At 31.2% G+C, this 15,061-nt stretch overlaps 1 long non-coding RNA gene across 1 annotated transcript; it reads right to left on the bottom strand.

Annotated features, from left to right (window-relative positions):
• Window positions 1-4,397: 4,397 nt before the first annotated feature.
• On the bottom strand, window positions 4,398-5,877 carry LOC134696979 (uncharacterized). Its single transcript, XR_010103041.1, has 2 exons — window positions 5,739-5,877; window positions 4,398-4,502 (listed from the first exon to the last, which is right to left on the bottom strand). It is a non-coding gene; the product is annotated as an uncharacterized LOC134696979 (long non-coding RNA).
• Window positions 5,878-15,061: the final 9,184 nt, after the last annotated feature.

The following is a 15,061-nucleotide window of genomic DNA, read 5'->3' on the forward strand; positions in this document are numbered from 1 at the left end:
TGGCAAGACAAATGCGCTTTTGAGTGCATGTATCAGACCTATCAAATTTATCAATAACTTCTCTTTCTAAATATTTACAATAGAACCTACATTTAATAACAAGAAATATAAACGGCCGATATATGTCACTTCAGATGCTATTGAATCACACAGGGGTTGTGATTATTTATTTGTTTGTTTACATAAAATAAAAATACACTCATGCATTCTTAGGAGAGTTTTCATGGAATACAATATAGCAGTTGTGTATATTAATCGTTGCTATCTTAAACACCGTTTTATTTTAAAAAGGACAAACATCTAAATACATTATGCATATCTTTAACTGGATTCGAAAATGCTTTTTATATCATCAAGGGAAAGTAAGTTTACCTTCGACAAATATATCTGTTGTGTTTAGGTTCACTAAAAACGTAACATGCAAACATACTATATCTTTAACTATTACATGTAAATGGTTTATTTCTCACTCTTACATGAAAAAAAGCAAATCCATGACTCTCATACGATTTGGTCTTTACGCAACTTCTAGGTCGACGTCACGGCTGGTGAACACTTCATATTTTATTTGTTGTACACTCATTCAAAACTTGTACAGAAAATTCAACGTAAATAAAAAGGACATTCATATAACAGAATATGTAGACAGTCTCTCACAACCACACAGCCTTAATTGTAAAAATATAAGGACATGCACTTCAGGCACGAGGACACAATATATGGCAATCTACAGCACAAGACATACCCTGCAGTTAATATAGATATAAAAAATGAGGCATGTTGGCAATACGACAACTCTCCTCAAATATAAAAAAAACCACAAAATTTCAAATAGATTAGCAAAATAATCATCCTTGGACCATACAACGGGTAGCAAACATGATTGAAATGTTCTATTGTTCTATCTGGTAATTTGATAGAAAAAATAGAAATAAGCTACAATTAACATTACAACAGTGTATTTAGTAAAAAGGCAAGAAAAAACTCATTGATAAACAGAATAAGTTGTGCATGGAATCGTATAAAGTCAAAAGTTTGAAACGCAACCCATCAGTCAAGTATTTAATTTTTTGAAGATATATGTAAATATGTATATAAATTTCATGTAATTAAAAGAATAACAAACACGAAAAAAGCTGTGTTCCAGCATAATATTGTTGTATGTTTCATGGAATTGCAGCCTTATTACATGCAACCAAATTTACATTAGGCATATTTGTGATGCACAAAGCCACTTTATCAATAAAGATTTTGATACAAGAATAATATTAATTTACCACTATCAATATGTTCTAAGAAAATGTGATTAGGCCAAAATGAACTATGTCAAACAAATGACAGAGAGAGAGTACAAAAACAAATAATCCAGCATTTGTTTTCATTTGTTAAGAGGCATAACTCAGTACAAAACAGTTGACATCAACAAATTCAAATTAGATCTGTATTGTATGGTAATAAGCATTGTGTATAAGTGTCAACACATTTCGTTTTGGCTAATTTAAGTAAGAGATGGAAACAAACAAGTCCGCAATTTTTCGATTTGTTAAGGGCTATTAAACTTTAACTGACGTACCTGCGCACAAGGGTACACCTTAATGATCACGCCGCTACAATGGGGACATACAAATTATATCTGAGGAAAAAGTAAAATCACAAAAAAACTGAACTTATAGGAAGATCTAATTGGAAAGTCCATAATCACATGGCAAAATCAAACAACAAAACACATAAAAAAAAACAAATGGACAAGAAATGTCATATTCCTGACTTGGTACAGGCATTTTCAAATGTAGAATGTGATGCTCTCCATGTTGAATGGTTTTCTTTCATTTTCATCGATTTATACAGGAGATTATCAGGAAGGATGAACATTTATTTATTGTTGCATCTAGTCACACTTCAAATAGAAGATACATTTAAGTTTGCGTCGTATTTTGACGTACATCGTAAAATAGATAACGCAACAAGGATTGATCAAACAAACTCATCATAGAAACCAGGACTGAAATTCTATATTTACGCCAGACTTTTACTGTTAAGTGGAAGTTCTTTATCTTAGGTGACCACGTTTGTGTTTTAACGTCACTTTCGTCCGTTTTTTTCTACATCATTGATATATTTTTTTACCAACTTATTTACTTACGGTGAGCCACAAGTTGGCAGTCACCCAGTGTACAAAAACTGCTTAACTTTTCCAGGTAACAGATATCACAGTGATACCTTGTTTTGTTGCAGATTTTATGTTGCTCGTTTGCCGTTTTTCTATATAAAACCAGGTAACAGATATCACGGTGACACCTTGTTTTGTTGCAGGGTTATGTTGCTCGTTTGTTGTTTTTCTATATAAAACTAAAATCACAAACACTCCGATAACCTGATGAAGAATTGTTTGAATTTATGTGTTTTGATATTATGTTGTCAGGGTTTTTTTTCGAGTCATGTGCTCGTGTTTTTCTCTGTTTTCAGTCTGTCAAACCTATGTCTATATTTCTGTGCATATTTTAAACACATAGTTTATCATATTTATCACAAGTCTGATGCTGAGTCATTATACAAATGTATGAATAACATTGTATATTGTTGCTTTTAACCGAACACTTCGTGGAAAATCTAAGAATTTTAATCAGATGGAGTGCAAAATGATTTTCAGTTGTCCTCTAAATATAGTAAACAAGGCAGAACAATTGTATCTGTATAACATCGGTTAACATGGATTCTTTGCACAACGTTCTATATCAATTTATTAAGTTTGTTTGTTTTACCTTCATTGGACACCTAGATATATGCCGTAGAAAACAAATTCATTGAAAGTCTTAAATATATTACGTTTGCGTGTTGAAAAAAAAGAAATACCGGACTAAAATAAAACAGACCGAATCGACGAAGGTTAGCTTTATATCAGACAATTGGATTTTTTTTAATACTAAATGTAAAATATTTTATTTCAATTAAGAATGAGAGATTATCTTATATTTGTATTGGTATAACAAGCGCTTCACAAATGTTGAAAAACTGGCTTGTTTAATGTGCATACCATCATCTTTTGCATTGTTGGTTATATGTTTAAACTACATGTACAATGTTGATAGATAAGTCAATGAACGACATTCATTTTATGTATTAGTATAAAGAAAATGAAACTAGTCCTGTAGAATGTAAAACGACGTATTTATGACGGTTATGGTTTACTTTTTATTATTATTTGTTTTCATATATATATATATATATATATACAACTCGTCTAAACATCAACCCAACAATGTTAGATCTGTAAATTTGCTTTCGCAAATTTTTGGTTCTTCCCTCGCCGGGATTCGAACCCATGCTACTTTGATATCGTGACACCAAATCGCCTGCACTGCAGCCGTCCCGCTAGACCACACGACCACCTGGGCTCTCAAAAAAAGAGCTTTCGGTGGCCATATGTTACCTTTCCACGTCAGTTTTAATCTAGCGGCGTACTACAGTACATGATATATAAGGCATGAAGATGTTATTGTTACAGATCAGCTAAATTATCTATAGTAAAGGATCCTACAAATTAATGTAAGATACAGTCACAGAAAATAATTATATTCATAAGTACGTCTGTGTCAGTGACAACCCTACAACAGATGTATCCATCGGATCGCCATCAATGATGGTGATACATGGCTGTGTACATAATGTATATACAACTCGTCTAAACATCAACCCAACAATGTTAGATCTGTAAATTTGTATATATATGAATCCCAGGTGGTCGTGTGGTCTAGCGGGACGTTACAGTGCAGGCGATTTGGTGTCACGATATCACAGTAGCATGGGTTCGAATCCTGGCGAGGGAAGAACCAAAAATTTGCGAAAGCAAATTTACTAATCTAACATTGTTGGGTGTTGGGTTGATGTTAAGACGAGTTGTATATATATATATATATATAAACGAGTCTAAATTGAAAACTACGTTCAAACCTATGATTGCGTTGGATAAAAACCGCAATTTTTATACGTGTGCATGTCAAACAAATTTCGTTGTAGAAGGGTCTAAAAACAGCACAAACAACATTTTCCAAAAGACCAAAAAAGTGAAAAAGTATATTTAAACAAAACGCATTTGACTAACAGGTCGAACAACTGATGTTCTTTAACCCTGCTGACTGCCATTGACAATTGCCAAATAAAATTGATCACAAGATGTAACAAAATGGATCTGAATATAAATTTAATACGTCACAGAAAAAAAATATTTTGTTAACTTGTGGCTACGATGTTGCGCCACAAACATTCGGTGTCAATATTTCTTTAGTACACCATATCTAGATTTCTATATATATATATATATATATATATATATATATATATATACATATTTGACATTTTAAAAGTCGTAAGTTTCGTCTTAATAAATGTATAGACACTTGTCCTGTAAGTTGTATATTTATTTTCTATCTTAAACATGTTAAATGATAACAATTGTTATTGCTATAGTCATCCACAAATCGCAGAGTTGAAGCATGGTTGAACTGCAAAATAATAAGAGCAGCTTTACTAACAATATACATTACATATGTCCGTTGTTTTGTGTCTTTTTTTGGTGAACATAATTTGTATCTTTCATTTCGAAAAATAAAGGAAATAGAGAGTATCAATACATACTATGTATGCCTTCTGGTGACATAAAAACAATAGACACTGTTAAATTTGGTAAACATTTGTTTGTTCATAAGTTGGAAAAAATTATGTTGCATGCGTCAATCACTAGAGTATGTGATATCTCCAATGAGAAATTAAAAGCGGACTATTAACATGTATAAAGAAACAAACATACACATAGCTATATTACATTGAAGTTCAATTTTTGGTTTTCGTGAGTACAATTGTAATGGTTTAGTGTGTATTGTTTCTGTATGCTGTTTTGCTTCGCTTTGAACCGATATCTTGAATCAAGCAATTTTGAAACACCAGTTAATACTGATACCTGTCCAAAAGCAGAAGCTTGTGATGTATTCGTTAATTACTCTCCATCATATTTGATTATCATCTGTTGATTTTTTTCAAAAATTGTTTCCCATTGTATCATGTCAATGACATAATACATGTTACATGTATTGACTTTACGACATCGGTTTGGCAGAAACGCTGTATTATTTGAAAGGCTTATACTTTAGTCAATACATAGTTATCAAACTTAAAAAGACTTACATGTATTTACAGAAAAACGCTTTCATTAAAATGCATAACGTTACCGTTGCCATTTTATCTGAACAAGATGAGGCCAAGATGTTAATAGGCTGATGAATAGCTTAGTTCTTTCTTCTTCAGAGTTTTGCCACATAACATTCAGAGAGTGGTAACACATACATTTTAACACACTCAAATGTTGTATAAGTGCAATCTGACACACACAATTTATGATAGAAGCAAAGTGTCGAAACAAGTAAACTGTTTACTTTACAAATGTGCTAGAAAATAACAACTTTTGACATTCAAACATATCATATAATAAATAAAGGTAAAAAGAGCGAAGATCGTGCAATCATGACCGTCTAGAGTCATATGCGTTTAATTTGGTTAATCTAGCATATTCCAAATTTTAATAAATGAACCTTAAATCGGTAGTTATTCCTAGATACCATTGTGCACAAGGGAGACAAACTGAAGTAGTGTTTTACAACAGAAACAACTTTAAATTTCCTCTTGTTCGACTTTTTTTTTAAATATTTTTTACTTATTTCAAAAGTATGATTTGACAAACATACTTTTGATAAGGTTTCTACATTGATCTTTGTTACATCCAATGCCGTCACAACATGCCGAACAGAGGACAAGATCTCCATGATCGCCTCGTTTACCAGTGCCAGTAATGTGAACCCTTTTGTACTCCTTTAACAGAACATCGCATACCTGAAACAGAACTTTTAGATAAACCGTGTCTTTGATTTTGTTTTGCATGGTACAAAGGTAATGTGTGAAAAATATCGTATAATTATATGATTTATCTTTCTTCTTTTATTTCAAAACAAACACGTATAATATCTCCTAGATCCTAAAAATGATTTACTGTACTGTTGAACGTCTGCCTCTCAGGTTTTTATTTTGTTTTTCATGCATCTTGTTCAATATTTTTAAAAATATAGGTTGTTTACAGGATTATCGTATATAAAGTTGGCTTTGTCGTCTAAATATGCGCAAACACTGCTTATTTAAACAATCCATAAATAGAAATATGTTATAAACTAGTTTACACTTATTCACATGAAAAGACATATTTATGTCTTTTATTTTATCGAATTGCAACTTGATATATCAATCAGGCCATTTCTAAATAATCATTTCGTTTGTACATGATATGATTGTGTAAAATCGAAGATACGAAATAAACGAAAAACGAGTCTTCAACGCCGTCATTCAATATCCCTTGCTGTTGACATGTTAATGTGGAGTAGGAATATAACAAATGTTGAAAATGTCAAAATTATCAATAGACAATTTCCATAACATCGACCTTTGAATCCGGAGGTGTATTATTCCAACAGGTTGCCTTCTCTGTTAGTTGAACATCCTGGTACTCGGTCAGGTAAAAGCAACGTAAATAAAAGCTTTAATCTGTACAAACTTCATGAAAAATATTTACTGTTTTATGTTTTCTATACACGACAGAACATTCGGAAAATAAATTGACTTTTCCTAAAAATTGTACCCAATATGTTCTTTATTTTACTTCTGACGATTGTCTATTGAATCGAATACCAGAATGTCCTACCTAAGAGTAGGTTACCTGTTTAAAATTATACAATCCATAGTCAAAAATAAAAAAAAGCAAAAATAGTTTGATCAAATTACAGCAATTTTTTATTATGAACATTAATCAGTTAAAGCAAACATATCATCACGGTAATAGTAAGCGTGATTTATTTTAGCAACTAAATAGCTATTCAACTAATAAATGCTTTTCATTTTTGATCGTTGTAATGCACGACTAAAAATAAATAATGTTTGGTCAGACAAAACACTTTATTTTATATTCAATTTATTTCATCTAATTTAATTGTTTGAAATATAGAATTACAATTCTTTCCAATATGACTTGTAATCAAGCACATCCTAGATAATTGAATAAATAGCCTTACAGTGTAAGTATAACTTACTTGGAACTTAATTTTAGTATCACAATTTCTCTCAGACAGTTGTTCATATGTCATAGCATAGCCAACATCATCTAACATACACACATGTTTTCCGTCTATTTTTTTGTTTGGTGTCTGCTTTTGATTTTTATTGATTAAAGACACCTCAAAGTTAATAGTTGAATGTGTATTTTTTTGTGAAGTTTTACGTCACTAATTTGAACAGCAATATTCCAGACATGCACGTTCTTCGGTCATTTATAGACAAGGGCATGCTACTTTTCTATTCGACAAAGAAATTGTGAGAATTGAATAATCTTTCTAATAGATTATGGATGATAAATCTTGATCAATTGGTTATATTGGTCCAGTTTTATATAATACAAACTTTACTTACAGTTTTCTGCTCACAGCCGAGTTCAAATTTTATAAAACCACCAGTAAATATCGTATTGATTTTGCATGCCTAAACAAGAAAACGATTTTTCTTATTTTTACATTCTAAAACATAACATTATTTAATTTTTCGTCGATGTTAAAAATCGAAAGTTTTCTCGTTTTATTAGTTGTGTGTCTAAATTATATCTTTTATATTTTAACGAAACAAATCAACATAAGAAATATAACCATTATATTTGTTTTTCAAATTATTTTCTTAAATTAAATATATTAAGTAGGATAGCAACTGACGCTTGATAACACCAAAATGTTTAGAATTTTTTTTTACCGAATATTTTGAAAAATCAATTTCACTGTCCATATTTGACGGACACCTGACTGGTCGTTGTATGATCAGTGACGCATTTTTGGCTGATAAATGAATGATCGGTGATCGATTACCCATATGGTCCGTGAGATATGTCCAATGAGCTATGTGAAAGTTACAGTGACAATAGTTAGGGGGCGATCTCTTAATTAATCATAATTATTTTTCACGGATCAGATGGATACCTATATGTTTTAATTTATATGTGAAACGAAGTTTGCAGTATAACAGCCGTTTTATCTATCATTAGTGTGACAAGTCTTGCTAGTAGTCGTATAAAAAGACTACAAACAGAACCATTGGTTTGTTTATTGATAGATATAGGAAGATGTGGTGTGAGTGCCAATGAGACAACTCTCCATCCAAATAACAATTTAAAAATTAAACCATTATAGGTTAAAGTACGGCCTTCAACACGGAGCCTTGGCTCACACCGAACAACAAGCTATAAAGGGCCCCAAAATTACTAGTGTAAAACCATTCAAACGGGAAAACCAACGGTCTAATCTATATAAACAAAACGAGAAACGAGAAACACGTATATATTACATAAACAAACGACAACTACTGTACATCAGATTCCTGACTTAGGACAGGTGCAAACATTTGCAGCGGGATTAAACGTTTTAATGGGCCCAAACCTTCTCCCTTTTTCTGAAACAATAGCATAACATCACAACATATAAAAACATACGATAAAATATCAATTAGCAGACTTAACTCAATCAAAAAACGTATGATTACACAAAGAACGAATAAATTTGATCTGCGATATCTGAATACAAATGCACAGTTAATTAAATATTAGAGACAAACAGTCATGACCAAAAGGTTTCATTGGTTTGTTTATTGACTCTAGTTAACTGTTGTCAGTTAACCTGTTCTGCATAGACCATCAAGACTACCGTGGATAAAATTGAGAATAGAAATAGGGAATGTGTCATAGAGACAACAACCCGACCATTAAACAGACAGCATTAGAAGGTCACCAAGTTCTTTAGTGCAGCGAGAAACTCCCGCACCAGGATGCGTCCTTGTTTGGTTTAACAATTCAATTAGAGCATGATTGCAGTAGATATAGAGTTGCGACCTACAAAATGTTTAGGTTATTCTCTTTTTAAAGAAATATCTGTTAACAAGTCTTAATTAAAAACTACATTGTAACCTATGATGGCGTTGGATATATATGTGCGCATCAAAACAAATTTTGTTGTAGAAGGGTATAAATACAGCACAAAAAGCATTTAACAAAAGACCAAACAAGTGAAAAAGTATTTTTAACTAAACACATTTGACTAAAAGGTCGAACAACTGATGTTCTTAAACCCTGCTTACTGCAATTCGCGATTGCCAAATAAATTAATCATAAGATGTAACAAAATGGATCTTAATATTTATTTAATACTAAACAGAAAACAATAAACTTGCGACAAAGATGTTTTTGAAATAGACTGATATGAAGTCCAAACAAAAAAAAAATGCAGTTTGTGATTTTTAATGATAGAATGTGATAAGTTATCTTGTAAACGGTATTAAGAAAATAAGGGAAAACATATCAATTTTGTTCATTTTAAATAAAAATGCAATTATTTCTTTTTCACTTTTGAAATCATGAACCAAATAGTTCTGTTTGCCCATCTGGATTGGTTGTTTTTTTCATTGAATTTGAAATTATGCTTGAATTGAGTTTGAAATTTATGAGATATAAGTTGCTCAACCAATTCAGAAGGATTTGCTCTGTCCTTGTTAATATTTTGCGCGTAATATATTGACTTAAATGATGAAAAACGGACTCCAAAACTATTTAAACCTTGTATTAAAGATCTTATTCGATAAGTATTTCTAACATTTTCAACATTATATGTTTTCTATCACAACTGAAGTTTGTGAATCTGCATACAAAACACCATCAATGCATTCTAAAAAGTAACGAAGACGAACCCTTTTTATTCCTTGCTCTATTTGCGTACTTTTCCTTTATTTCTGGAAAAAGAAGTGTTGATATTGTCATTGTTTGTTCTAGACTTATTGTAAACTTGCAATTTTAACTGCGATTATCAATATTAATTCGGTTTACCTCCACTGGTGAACATGATTGGTCAACTGCACAATCTTTTGGATCGCTAACACTGTCACAAACGCCGCAAGTATGTTTTGCAACAGGTGCTGCAGTAAAGATATTTTTTTGAGTCTAGAGTCATTAAAGAATACAACCACAAAAAATACTGTACTAAATAAAAAGCGCAAACCTATCAAAGGAATGGATATCAACTGTTCTTGACTTTGTGTGTGGAAAATAGTGGAGTAAACCTGGTTTTGTAGCTAGATAAACTTCTCACTTGTATACAGTCGCATAAAATTCCATTATATTGACAAGGCTGTGTGAATAAACCAAACAAACATGATAGGTAAGATGCATTAAAAATTGGATTGCAGCAGTCAATTGCAATATTGTGTTATAATCGTAATCACTTTAACACAAAGTAAGGCTTCGTCTCAAATTGATTTATAACTAATCTCAAAATAGAAAGTTCATTAATGGAATAGTAAATAATAGTATCTTATTTATTTGTTTATTTGATTTATAGTATTGTGGGGGAAAAAACTTAAATGATTACAAAAACATGACAAAGTAGAAGAAAGAAGTGACTATTTTTTTTAGTTAATGAAACATCATCGGTATTGTAATATGTGACAATCCATTGTTCACAAAACTTTTAATTCATCGAAAGAAATAGATCAACATACCGTTTTTTGACAAAATGTTCGGAATGTAATGCTCGCATTGATCGTCAACGTCTTTCTTTGTTTGCCATCAACCTTGTGATGTTTTAGCCTGATTAGTTTTTGGTAGACGAAATAGAAGTCGAAATAGAACTCATCTTATAGATAAACGCTATTCTTATGTTTTTAAATCTGAACGAATTATTCATCACATTAAAAATTGTACGTCTATTTGAATTGTTGATGGACAATTTCTCAACTACTCAGTAGTTCGTAGAGTATTTTTGAACACATAATTTGGCAACAAGTGATGCTTCGAGGTTTTTATAATTATCTTGCAATTGCTTTTAATATAGCATGACTTACCTTGCTTGCATAAGTAACCATTACACGGTACTTGTGTGCCATTTGGAGGACTATTACAACACTGTGAGCACCCAACAGATCTCTGTGTTATTCTCTTTCCGAACGCATTTGATAACAAATTACAAACCTAAATGGAAATTATACAAAACATCATAGATGTATATGCTGACTATGCGGTATGGGCTTTACTCATTGTTGAAGGCCGTACGGTGACCTATAGTTGTTAATGTTTGTGTCATTTTGGTCTTTGATATGGGTATTTGTATCATTGGCAATAATACCACATCTTTTTTTTTTATATATTAGACTCAAACTAAGATGAAATCGACAGAAATGTACCATTCATTAGAGCACTTCAAAAACAAGACAATTGACAAGACACGCTGTGAAATATATTGTGTCATAAGCGTTACACTGAATAGTCATTCAAGGTGGATCGGGCGTATTCGAATTTTCTATCAGAAGTGCCGTATTTTTTGTTATTCTATTCTTTAAAGAAAATGAATTACATTGGTCGAAAAACATAGGGGGTCACGGACCATTTAAAAACAAAATTTTACTTTTAAACAGGTATGCAAAAGGGACCATTATTCAATGAAATGATAGGGGAAATACATATTTTTTTCGGAATATCCAAAAACGTTATATGACAATTTGTCCAAAACTGTAAAATGAAAAGCTGGAATATAGCTTAAAAGAATGAGTCAATAAAAACATAGGTCACCGATAAGGAAAAAAAATTATTTTGCCTTAAAATCCACATTTTGGCGGGAAAATGATGAACATAGGTGAAATGTCATTTTGACCCTTTAAAAATATGGATGATAACGAAAATATTCTATTAGTCACAAAACTACAATGATTTAACATTTCTAATCAATCAAATTATTTTTTAAAAAAATATATCGAATTTACGACAAATACTTTTGTAATTAATGCGTGAATTTATGCGCAGTCGAATAGTCCTGAGCCATCTAATTTTAATAACATAATAGTCATGATTGCAAAACATTAAATAGTATAGTGATATAGTGAAATCAGTAGGACTCAGATGAGCTGTTCTTCTTCGCAGATATATTTCTATGAATCAAGTCTGTATTGAATCTGGCTCGCAAGAATTCAGAGATGAATTAACTGCCTGTTAGAAAAACATTTAACAAATGTTAAACGAATCGATATAAAAAAAGTACAATTAACGTAAACAAAATATAAGAGAACATCTACTGAAATTAGAGCGCTTGGTGAGCTGAAGACATTTTCTGAAAAAATGATAACATCTAGAATTTCTATTCAAGTTTAGATTTGTAATTTAACAGGCTAAATATTTTGAATTATCATCCAACTTTTACTTCCAAAGGACTCCAATCACGTAAACTATGTTATTTGTAAGCATAGCAGTACAATATAATTGCTGTTATATCTGAATATGCAGCATACGTTTGACTCATTGTTGAACGCCTTACGATATGTACGATGACCTATAGTTGTTTACATCTATGCCATGTGGTCTCTGGAGAGGAGTTATCTTATTACTATTATAACTTATCTTTTTTGCAGTTATACTATGCGGTATGGGCTTTGCTCATTGTTGAAGGCCATACGGTGACCTATAATTGTTAATGTTTGTGTCATTTTGGTCTTTGGTGGATAGTTGTCTCATAGGCAATCATACCATATCTTCTTTTTTATATGTATTATCATCTTCATACTGTGACAAATTTGAACATAAACTATTTGCCTTACTAATTAGATATTTTCTGAAGTAATATAAGTAACAAAAACGTTGTAAAATAATACACAATGCATGCTGTTCATCTTACGTGTGTTGCTCTACATCCAGCTGTTAATACAGCACTCAGATCAGGGAGTACTTGCCAATCTAGGAAACATTCCTATAAAGATATATTTGGAATCTTTTTCATGGGAGATTGAGTTTTAGAAAAAAAAAGTCGGACCATTGAAGAGTTGAAAATAAATTTCGATGAAGGTGGGTTTTATAAATATTAGTGTTTCTGCAGGATACACTTTTCCTTTAATTCTTCGATTTCTGGGACATGCTGAATTTGGTTATACTTCTTATTTACTTAATCAAATATATTAAGTGAAACATGTGAAACATGCATCAAATTATGATTTTTAATTGACTAATTACAAACGTGCCAATATTTCGTTTTAAACTGCAACTATATACATATAGCTAGTTGCGTCCATTTCCTTTATATAGTAACATAGGTATATTTTTTATAATGTCAATTTCAGCATGGAACACTTTCTCTACAATTAGGGGTTCATTAAGGGATGAAAAAAAGATTGGCAATTGTTTTACCATTTAAAAAGATACCAATGCATTTGTTTAAATTGCAGTATAAAAACAATATTAGGACGATGTCTTGAAAATATAAACGTTTTTGCGCAAAACTGTGGAAAGGCTCAGTAGAACATCGCCCTTTCCCAGTTTCTTAGCCTCATACAAAAACGTTTATATTTTTCATTCATTGACCTTATATTGTATATTACAAATGGTAGGGCATTTAAGGAGCAGTCATTTATTATTTCTAATCTATGGATATACTATTGGAGATTTAAGGATATTTTTTGCCGATTATATGTGCTTTCTATACAAATATTCAGCTAGTTTGAATAAGTATAATACAGTAATATTTGAAAAAGACAAAAACATAAATGCGTTTTGTTTTATTCTTAGTTGATTTTTGAGTTGTCTGCAAATTTCTATCAAAATATGAACATTGCACATATAATGTAAACTAAACTAAACTGGTTTATCTACATTTAACAACTTCATTTATACATTTCGTGTGTGATGACCTGCATGTTTCTATTCTGCGTTCTACATGTTGTAATGTAACTTTATATTATTCATTTATGGATTTCTATGTGCTGGATGTTCATGCGTTTGTTTTACTGTATTTTTGTATTTGTAGCATTGCCATACAAGCGGGAGGTGAAGCTAGCTATAAATAATGTGCAACCAACCATTTTTGCTTAGAATGTCTTGTTTTAAGTTTTAAATATACGACTTATGTTAATTAAACTCCGTTTCTATGCACATGATGTATGTCAGCAAAGCTTTTGTTGTTGTTTAGTGTTTCTGTTCATTCGATGTCGTCTTATAGATGATGTACTCTTATAGATGATGTATTTCCTTGATTTTTGTTTATAACCCGGATCTTTATAAGGTTATAGAAATATTTATACCTCAGATCCATCTGAACACTGGGCCATTGTGTTTGAACAATCGTTTATATTGGCAGCTTTGTTGCATGATAAGCAAAGTAAACCTATAAAATAACATGAACATAACTTTACATATAGAAGACAGGATATTGATATCTATCCGTGATTTAAAATAAGCAAAAAAAACACAAAAAAGGTGAAGTAGGTTTAATATTATTAATTGTCATGATTGTATTGTCAACTACTTGATTGATTCTAAATTAGTTTAATGAAAAGACATGCAAGATAATCTCATCTCTCTAGATACACACAATTGTGGTGTGTCAGTTTTTCTACAAGTTGTATAAAAATATATATCTTTCATATGTATGCACACAACAAGGAAAATTCGTTGCCACAACCAAACACCACCTGCTAATCGAATATATATGTCTTAAATGATTATTATATCAAGAACCTTCGTTTGAAAAAATGCACAAAATTCCTTGAATTTGATCAAATGCTTTAGCAGTGTGATATGACTTTCGTTGTAAACTGATTCCGGTTTAAATTAACTGCTTCCGTTGTATTGCAACTGCTTCCGGTTATTATCAAATACCATTTTGACGTCATTCGACAAATTCCGGAAAGTACATCTCAAAAGTGTTTGTTTTGTGAAAAACTTTTAAAAAAATGGATAAAAAAATTATTAGGAATCAGGAAAATATATCATTAAAAATGCATAACAAAATTGACAATAAAAAGTTTTTGTCTGTAATTCATCTGTTGAAAAAGAACTTGACATGCCTTTTTTCATATCAGGCCCATACATGTACCAGTTCAGGGTCAAAATTATCCCTCAAGCCTTTCGGCTCCCGGGATGATATTATAAAATAGGGCTGATAAGGGATCTGGTATGAAAAAA

This window comes from Mytilus trossulus, chromosome 14 (assembly GCF_036588685.1).
Source record: "Mytilus trossulus isolate FHL-02 chromosome 14, PNRI_Mtr1.1.1.hap1, whole genome shotgun sequence".
Classification (NCBI taxonomy): Eukaryota; Metazoa; Mollusca; class Bivalvia; order Mytilida; family Mytilidae; genus Mytilus; species Mytilus trossulus.